Genomic DNA, 11123 nt, shown 5'->3' on the forward strand with positions numbered 1-11123 from the left:
ACCGATCCGGATGTTTCATCTGAATAGGTTCAGAGGTTTTTAGTATGAAGAAGAGCCAGAAAGACAGACAGTCAGACATTCACATTTATAATATCAGTAGGGATTACGTCTGTAATAGGCAGAACATTATGAAAGGAATCATTTTGTTTTTTTTTTATTTATTTTTATTTTAATACTATTTTAGTTATCAGTATTTTTTATTTATCATACTCATCTAAGCTTAGACCTCGTGTCCAGCCGTTTGTTTTATTGATACTAACTATTAACAAAATAATATGAACAAAAACTAAATATGAAGTATATATACAATTTATAATCACATTGTATTTTTCATGGTACTATTAAGCATCAGAAGAAACCCAGAAACAAGCTGTATAATACATATATTTAATATACTAAGTGGTTCAATTTTATTCAACAAAGAGTTTGTTGTTAATTTTAAAAACGCTTGAGTAAATTGACCTATATTCGTAGCACACTTAGTTCAATATGCTACACCGCTACGGGTCTTAGTATGCTACGTCCGTGCTACGCCGTAGCTCGTCTTCAGCAAAAGTGTATTTCAGAATTCTTTAAGGATTTTCTTAAGAATAACTTAACGTCTTTGCACCGGATCTTTATCCTTTAGTTTTTAAATGTCGAATCGATTTTATAATATGTGCTACTTTAAACTAAATTCTACAAATGAGTTAATTTTATAATCTGTGCCCAGATTCAACTAAATTTTCTAATTTTGGATGTAGGGTTGACGTACATCAGATCAATTGATCATTGTCAGCTGTTTAATAATATTATTTTAAAAACTGTGGAACACTATTTGCAATACCAAATTCTAGAAACTTCTATTATTATATACTCTTCTAAGTATAGATATAATATATACCTTTCTTTAACAGACTATAAACTGCTATTCTTAAATGTTAAAATTTCATAAAACTCTTTGAATATATGCAGTAAGTTCGAATGATTTTAATACATTACTTAAACATTCACCTTACATTATAATAAAGACTTTCCGTGACGACAATTTTGTGACGATGTACATTATATATATAGTATTCATCATCATCAGCCCATATATGTTCCCATGTTGCTGGGACACAGGCCTCCTATGAGGGTTCAGGCCATAATCCACCACGCTGGCCAAGTGCGGGTTGGCAGATGTCACATGTCGTCGAACTTTTAATTCTTGGACATGCCGGTTTCCTCACGATGTTTTCCTTCACCGTTTAAGCAGTGGTGATGTTATCTACATGCGCAGATAAATTGAAAAATCAATTTATTTCCTGCACGCTCGCCCGGTCTCGAACCCCGACTTATCGATTTTGAAGTCCGAGGTTCTCACCACTGAGCCACCACTGCTTCAAAAAATATGCCTTTCCAATATATATAGTATTGGAAAGGCATATTTTTGTTAGTTTAATATATGCAAAAATACAAGTAACAACGACTGATTTAAAGACCACCTAACATCTGGTGCCTTGCTCGTATAAAGATCGGTCAACGAATGTTTCAAATCATTCGTGTCGACCCAGAGATTACTATTTTTATTTATTTTTATTTTATGGCAGAGCAAGCAAAGGAGCAGGTGGGCCACCTGATGTTAAGTGGTCACCACCGCCCATAAAAATATGTCACCATATATGTCACCAATTGTACTTAACTGTTTTAATATGGATAATTATTATCTGAAATAAAAAATAAATAAACACTTGCAACACTAGAGTTACAAGTGTTTTGCCGGCCTTTCAGGGACATATACGCTCTTTTCTTGAAGGTCCCAATGTCGTAATTGCGTTCTGCGATTACTGCGTTCAAATAAACAATTTATAAATATCAGTATAGACAACACAATATCCTAGCCTCCAGCAACAAGAAGCAAGCTAAGATAGTGTTACAAATTACAAGATTTACAAAAACAAAAACTGGTGTTTAGCTTTTTCGTTCCGATTTTGTTTTTATTGAAAATTATATTTCGACGACGTGGACGATTTCAGTAAATAAAACCATCACGAGACATACATAAATTCAAGCCTAATTGATATTTAAGCAATGATCATTAAATCTCTCAACCATTATTGTACGTTACGTTAATGCCACGTTTATTGTCTCTGGGATGAGCTTTAATCTATACTATGGGCTTTTTAAATAATAGGTAAAACTTAGAATATAGAATAGAATTTATTAGCACATTATTCATCAGTATTATAGTCGTAGTATTCTACAAGTATCTAGACCCTCCAGAACGTCTCTAAATGGGAACTGGTATGAGCTCATGGTGATGGTGGTGATGGTGGTGATGATGATGGTGAAGAAAATGATGATGATGATGATGATGCTATAATTTTATTCTTTATACTTTTTATACATTAATGATACTATTTTAAATAAAATATACGATATACATTTATTTCGATTCAATTCTATAAACTATTCCGTAGCACGAGTATATCTTATACTAGTTACTTTGTATATATATTATATAGAACAATCGTTATAAAGGAAGCTTAGTAGCCGTTGGCAACATACTGTCATCATGTCAAAATACAAGATCAAAAGATTTATTTTCTTCCACATCTATGATATAATAGAGATAAGCTAACAACAAAACACATTTATAATATTTGAAAAATGAAATCAAGTTACATATTTTTATCTGGAACTAGCTTTGCTCGCGTCTCTGGCTGCATACTCAAAAGATATTCCCGTGAGATTTTACCGCGGTAAGAAGTTGCCTATGTCACTCACTGGCCTCCTAACTTTCTTCGGACACAAAACTCATCGCCTGATGGTAAGCGATTCACCGCCAATAAACATTCGGAGAGGTAGTGCCTCTGCGAATGCGCTGCCCGCTCTTAAGGGATATGGGACTAGGGGACGGGAAAGGGTGAGGCAAAGGAAACCAGAAGGCCTCATCTAAAAGTTATCTGAAGCGATAGTGTCGACACCCTTTATTTCAATAGCAATATGGTAATGTACTTAACCGAAACGCGAGTGGCGTACCAATCAAGTTTGCATATGCTTATTTATTTACGGCGTATTCTCAACTTATCAATATATCCTTAACTTTAGATACCTCTTACATGCTTCACCTAATGTTCCCATCTCGAATACAAAAAAATCACGAAGAATTCCTACTTTTATCTCTAAAAGAGCGAGAGTCTTGCACATATCGAAGGACACTGAAGAAAATTATATACTACGGTTAAATATATTTATTTCTCTAAAGATTATACTGGGAAGTCTATTCGATAATCTGGTCACGTATACAAGCTTTCCGCCCTGCGTTGTCGCGGTTTTCCTGTTTATCGACCCCCACAGTCCCTTAACGAGCACTTAAACTAAGAGGACCGCATATCCCAATTTGCTTTCATTTTCCAGTCGAAGCGTATCTTCGTCTGAAAATGAAATGGAGGGAATACTAGGAAAAGGTTTTGAGAAGCTATATCTAAGTTTGTATTGTGCATTTGAAAAGATCTACACATATTTCTCATGTACACATATTATTTATCTAGCTATAACGTCAAAATTGAGCGACAAATTAGTGTGATATTTTAAAATAGACGCTCGACCCTGCTCCACCCGGATAACACGATTCCTGTTTTATCCTAAGCGAGCATTTAACCGGCATAAAAATATCCTGTCACCCAAGTCAGCTCATACCATGTCTGTATACGAAATTTCTGATTCTATAGCTTCAGCCCAAACAAACGAACTTTCATTTATAATATTAGTGTGATGTATAAACTTGAATATGGTTCTATCGACCGTTGGATAGCCAGACTACCAGACCTCTATTATATACTCACTCTAAGTATTTTTTTATTTATTTATTACTCTTTAACAAAAATTGTACAAGAAACTTAAAAATATATACATATATTAATAACCATTAAGAAGAAGAAGAGTACAATTTGTTAGGCGGCCTTATTACTCAGAAGTGATCTCTTCCAGGCAACCCGTATATTTTAATCACGTTATTTCCACAATTCATTAATCATTACTACAAATGAAAGCGAGACTTTTATTTCAATTGACACATATAAAAATGTGTAAAAAAGAAACAAACATTCATTATGTGCACGTAAAATATTAAATAAATTACTATTTTATTGATTTAAAACAGTACCTGAACTATACTCGATGATTCAAGCACACAAAATACTTATTTTAATAACCCTAAGAACATATATAATACAGGATTACACACCAAAACAAGATAAACATAATTTATATTCCAACACCACACATCGATAGAATTTACAAACTAACAGTGCCATTACGTTGATCATAACATAGGATCAAACCCACACGTGCAATCTCACACACACAAGCGAGCGGATTACCTTTCATTATATTATCTATTTACACGAAACCTCTGGTAATAGAATGATGTCAAATAGATCATTCTGACGTAGGCCTTAATCTCCCACCTCCAATATTTGTTCAATATCTTCTTATTAACCAGGGCCGGAGTGATACGTGTGAGGGCCCAATAAAAACTGTTTTTTTTTTCTCATAAAATCTTTACCTTATTATAATTAGCAGATACAGGACTATATGTTGTATAAAAGAAAGCTGAAACCTACTAAAATTATATACTTACTATTAAGGTAAAATAAAGAATTTTTTGTTTTTTTATATACAATCATTATAAATATTTATGAAATGTATTTAAACTACGACTAATAATTGAAAGGAAATCTGATCACAGAACAATAAGTTCCACCTGTTGCCCTTTTAATTTTTTTCTTTTGATTCCTATGGGTACATACAGACTGATTCCTACTAATACCATAAACGAGAAAAATTGTAAGTATGGATGGATGTATGGATGTTTGTTACGCGATCGTATTTGTATGGGTTCAGAGACTATTATAGTCCGGATTAGCACAAAGGCTACTTTTTACCCGGGCATCACGCGAGTGACGCCGCGGGTAACAGCCATTATACAATACTAGCTGCGCCCCGCGGTTTCACCCGCGTAAGTCCGTATCCCGTATGACTATTGGGATAAAAAGTTGGCTGTATGTTATTCCAGTTGTCCAGCTGTCTACGTACCAAATTTCATTGCAATTAGTTCAGTAGTTTTTGCGTTAAAGAGCAACAAGCACACACACATCCTTACAAACTTTCGCATTTATAATATTAGTAGGTAGGCAAAATTTTAAATTGCTTACAATAGAACATAACATACTTCAAATAAATGATAGCGGGGACTCAAAGTAGTAAAACATTAGTGGTAAATCAAACTTAGATCTGTTGATCTGACCTGTTAACTACATCCACTTGCTATGAGTCCTATCGGACAGGTAAATATTTGTATAGGGTGTAATATATGGGATAAATCTGGGTCCCATCATAATATATATAATCGAATTGCATGTTCACTATCTACACAAAATTTGTGAGATTGTGGCGTTGTGGGGGGTAATCTCTGAATCTACTGAGCTGATAAAAAATGTGATAATATGATAAAAAAACATTTTCCCAATAGAAAGCCGCGTTATCTATTAGTACCAGAGAAAATGTTCTATTTTGTATTTTCAGAAACATAATATTACATTTCCTTTCCTACCAGGTTGCCTGACAGAGATTGATGTTAAGCAATAAGGCCGCCTCTTGTACAAACGATGCCTTTTTTCTGTTTATTGTATTCTTGTTGTTTCTTTCTAAGTATGTGTAATAAAGCATTATATAAATTAATGGTGACTAACTGACAGCCCAAACCACTGGAAGGATCGGGCTGAAATTTGGCATGCAGATAGATGTTATGACGTAGGCATCCGCTAAAAAAGGGTCCTTACTTAGGGCAACAGCTTAGTATAAACGGGTCTTATCACTTTAAACTGATTGTTACCAGACAACGTATTTTTTCCCTACTGCCTATTCTTAAGGTAATTTTGAAATCGTACCTGTAGATTAATACAATAATATAATTATACTATTGTATTAATAAGTAAGATTATATATATAATACGACTAAACCTTTGAAAAACATGTTTCACCAAAAGTTGGGGCCTTTCTTACCAACCTGCATCCATACGATAATATAACATACATAATACCTACAATGTACATTGTCATAGCCAAAAATAACAAGCATTTCTGAAAGATTATCTCGTAAGAAGATTTGCGATGTTGATATTGTTTCATCGAACATTATCTCGCAAGATGAATAACATTGTAACGGAGTTAAAGTTTGTTATGATTGATGGGCTATACGAGATTCTTAGCACTTTCCAGAGAATCGTAAGTGATACAAGAGAAGCTTATTAAAATCCGACCAATTTAAATATATGGTTAACGCGTGAGCGTAGAACCGAGGGGTCCTGGGTTCAATTCCCGGTGGCAACGAACAAAAAAAAAATATCTCGGTCTGGGAGGACACAGAAGGCTGATCACACTTGTCCCTAAAGAAAATCGATCAGTGAAACGGATGTACATCATCTGCCCCATACCCAACTAGGGGACACGGGACTTCACTTAATTTAAATATACGCTTATTTATAGGTCTTTTGACAGAATGAACGATCGTTATTGTTAATATCCTTTTTATTGTTCTATTATTCTTTCATGTAACCTATATTAATATTACGAGTATTAAGATGAAGAGTTTGTATCTTTTAATGCACTAATCTCAAGAACTACTGGTCCGATTTGAAAAATTCTTTTAGTGTTAGATAGCCCATTTATTGAAGGCATTTATTGGAAGGCAAGGCTATATACAAACCAGGGGCGAGGGCGGACCGCTAGTATAAGATAAAGAGACTTTAAACCGTGGCATAATAAAACCGGAGAATATTATAGACTGAATAAAGTTCTATCTAAACTATATAGTCTATACCAACATATAAAGAGTAAAAACAATTTATTATTTGTAAGTATGATGCGGTGTAAAATAATAACTGCTGGACCTATTTTAACAATTCTTTTCCCAGCTGAAAGCTACATATTTTTCATGTCTATATAAGAAATACATTTTTTCATCTCGGGTAACCCGGGCGAAGCGGGGGCAAACGATAAGTCATTCATATAAGGTTTTAGGCTGAAATATGGACATACATGTGTATATATTTATTAACATATTTCAACAAGTAATAAAGGTGATAACAATTTAATTTATCTATATATGTATATAGAAATCTATTGCGTTTTAACAGTCTCGCTAAAATTCGAAAATGGCTCATCTGATTTGGATGATTTCACTTTGATCCATTCACAATAGTCTACGGAAGGTTTAAAAAGAACATACATACAAACATACAAGTGAAGCTAATAAAAGCGTGTTAAAAATAATGAAGAGTTTAGAAATTAAATACTTTTTAACCGATTTTAAACGCGATTTATTAATTATATTATTGACCCGACGTTATTTATTAGCTGTAAAGTGTTCGAAACGTCGGGTTGATAATATAATGAATAAATCGCGTTTAAAATCCGTTAAAAAGTTTTTAATTTCTAAATGTATAATACTACGTACTACGTAAAATCAAACACAAGAAAATACTATAATGAAGCGTTGTCAAAATCTCTCAATGGCAGCGTCAAAACATGAGAAATGTGTTTAAAAATAACTTTGATTTAGAATATTTATAATTAATTCATTGAATGTCTTAATTTTGTTTATTTGTTATTAAATACAATACAAAAAAAGAACTAAAATACATCCGTCCCTCTCACACCCATGGAATAAGACTGAGACAGCGCGACTATATTGTAACAAATTGCGTTTGGACAGGAACAATAACTACCACAGTTAGAATTGTACTTGTATGCCAAGATGAAAGCAAAGAAAAACCTTTTTTGTGTACATTTCGGTGACATTGCAAAATATACCTTATACACAGTGCTTAGAGTACAATTTTGTACAAATATCATGGCCGAGACGAAAAAACTGTTACGTAAAGCTGTTTGTAACTTGCTAATTAACATGGACGTGTCAAGGTCTTTTACATGAAATACTTGCAAAGGCTTGAAGATCGATACCCGGAATATATACGTTAAACCAGCGTCAACTCAGCGTGTGGCCTGTCCCATCTAAATTTGTCCTATGTAAAATGATAACAATATATAGATGTACTTTTTACAGTTTATATTGAATGAACGACTGAATGAATGAATGTTACTATATACCAAATAAAAATAATAACATTTTAGTAACATATATATATATGTTATGTTACTAAATAAACAATAAAAATCCAAATCGTACAAAAGGCGATATCGCTCTGCTATTGAATTCATTACAATGAAATTTTGTATTCAAGTAGATTATAGCCTCGTATACAATATTGCCGAGTATTTTTTAAATAATCGCAATAACATAAGCGCGGATAACAAACTATGAGTAATAGAATGTAAGATAAATTTTCTAGACAATTCGACCCTAGAGTCATCATCATCATCAGCCCATATAAGTTCCTACTGCTGGGACACAGGCCTCTTATGAGGGTTCATTCCATAATCCACCAAAATTCAAAAAAACTTCTAAATGATTATCTCACAAATCGATATCAAAAAACTAAGATCGGAGACTATATCAATGACAAAAAGGAAGTCAACTATGGTGTACCACAAGGCAGTGTAACTCGGTCCGAGTCTCTTTCTGGTTTACGTTAATGACCTATTCAATATACCTTTAAAACAAGGCAAAATATTCTCCTATTCTGATGATACAGCTTTGATATTCACTGGCCACAGTTGGGAGGAGGCTCAGTCAAATGCTGATGAAGGATTGCAAAAAGTTATTACTTGGTTACAGTTTAACAAGCTTTCTCTAAACATAGCAAAGACCAAATATATTCTTTTCTCCCAATCACGTATGTATCCATCAAAAATGTCACTTAAAGCTCATTTGAATTGCAGAGTATCTAACTGTACATGCCCTGAATTAGATCGCGTAACCTCCATAAAGTACCTGGGAGTAATTCTGGACAGCAGATTTTGTTGAAAACCGCACATCGAACATCTTAGTAACCGTATTCGAAAACTGATATATGTATTTAAGCACCTCCGAGAAGTTGCTGATCGTGATTAAAGTCTATAATGCACTCTGTAAGCCACTCTTAACTTATTGTTGTAGTTCCTGGGGAGGTGCTTCAAGTACCAACATGTTAATCCTGGAGCGGGCACAAAGAGCTGTTCTGAAGGTTGCTATATTTAAGCCATTTTATTTTGGTACATCAGAGCTATTTAAAGAATGTGGTGTTCTGACTGTTCGACAACTCTTTATTCATAACATTCTCCTAAATCAACATAGATTATCTAGTTCGAATTCTACGAAAATCGCTTTAAGTAAAAGAAGGAAGGACAAAGTCTTCTCCCAATCAAAATATAACACCAGACTAGCTCAACGCCATCAAGCATTTCCCGGTCCCTACATTTATAACAAAATTGCCAATGACATTGAGGCTCTTCCATCTTTGTCGCTAAGAGAAATGAATACTGCAATTCGACACTGGTTGATGGATTTTGATTGTGAAGGTATTGAGCAACTTCTCCAGGTTATACATTGAATACAAATTCGCTTCACAATGCTCATCAACGTTCTACATCATCCATACATAACACACACACACGCACGCACGCACACACACATACACACGCACGCACGCACGCACGCACGCACACACACACACACAATTCAAACACATGTAAACATTTAAAAGGCGTTTGGCATGTCTATTGCTCTAAAACTTACAAAAAATGTTAAATATAAATATGAAATGAATTTTGTAATAGTTTAAATGTAAAAGTCGTGATTGTTATATTTTAGAAACAAAATAAAATTTTTATGTATAGTGTGTAATAATATCAATTGCTATTTTAATTTAAATTGTACTTACTATTTTATGATATCAGGAAGGGTTGCAGGCCTACGATACAAGTTTCCTTAGTGTAGATCTGCAGGTCATATTATCTTTTATTGTGTAATAAAAAATTAAATATAGCTCACTTCTCTGTTATATCTTTAAGGTAATAATAATGTACATCATGTTTTCTGGCAAATAAAAGTTTATTATTATTTATTTACCACACTGGCCAAGTGCGCAGTCATGCCGGTTTCTTCACAAAGTTTTCCTTCACCGTTTTGAGCAGTGGTGGTGTGACACATGCGCAGATAAATTGAAAAATCAATTTATTTCCTGCACGCTCACCTAGTCTCGAACCCCGACTTATCGATTTTAAGTTCGAGGTCCTCACCACAGAGCCACCACAGCTACCACGACACGACCCTAGAGTGAATGACCCTAAATGTTTTGAGCGCTTACCTCATAACGATTAACTCGATCACTCCGTAGATACCTGAAACAATGATTTATAATAAATTAAAACACTCATGTCAAACAACCCCAAAGCATTGTTACTATTATAGTAGCTTCGGTTGGAATATATGATAATAATACATAATTTAAAAATTTAATAACAAGCTGATAGAATCAACTCAATCGTCTCATTTGCTCTTATACAAAAGTGAAGTCCCGTGTCCCCTAGTGGGGTATGGGGCAGATGATGTACATCCGTTTCACTGATCGATTTTCATTAGGGACAAGTAGGTGATCAGCCTTCTGTGTCCTGCCAGACCGAGACATTTTTTTTTGTGCGTCCCAACCGGGAATCGAACCCAGGACCCCACGGTTCTACGCTCACACGTTAACCACTATACCAAGGAGGCGGTCATCAAATCACAAATATTACGAGCTCTTATACAGAGTATAGGAAATTATTTAACCCTGGCGATTCTAATCAGGATTATAAGATAAGTCATGATATAAATGTATTGCCGCTGATCTTAGGGAGATCTCCAATGTCGCATACGAATTGACGTCCCGTGACCAATGAGGCTCCATGAAACACAGTGAGGTTTTAACGGTAGGAATTCAACATACGCATATGCGAAATTTCACACCTTTTTGAAGTTGGTTGAAAGAACTCCGAAAATATTGTGCAATTTTACATCACACTTATATTTTAAATGTGAAAGTTTGTTTGCTTGAATATGTGTCTGTGAAACACGCTAAAACTACTAAACGAAGTTTGATGAAATTTTTATATACAGACTGGAAAGAAGTAACTTGGGTGATAGGGTACTTTTTATCCTGATTTTTTTTTTTTTTTTT

The 11123-nt window shown here is 34.2% G+C and overlaps 1 protein-coding gene across 2 annotated transcripts in view; it reads right to left on the reverse strand.

Moving 5' to 3' along the window:
• LOC119836058 (sex peptide receptor) overlaps positions 1–10319 on the reverse strand; it is a 129088-nt gene extending 118769 nt beyond the window's left edge. For both annotated transcript variants that reach the window (XM_038361271.1, XM_038361272.1), the window contains exon 1: positions 10275–10319. The gene's annotated coding sequence lies outside the window, so the exon portion shown is untranslated. The remainder of the gene's footprint in view (positions 1–10274) is intronic.
• Between the last annotated feature and the right edge of the window lie 804 nt (positions 10320–11123).

Source organism: Zerene cesonia, chromosome 22 (assembly GCF_012273895.1).
Source record: "Zerene cesonia ecotype Mississippi chromosome 22, Zerene_cesonia_1.1, whole genome shotgun sequence".
Taxonomy (NCBI): domain Eukaryota; kingdom Metazoa; phylum Arthropoda; class Insecta; order Lepidoptera; family Pieridae; genus Zerene; species Zerene cesonia.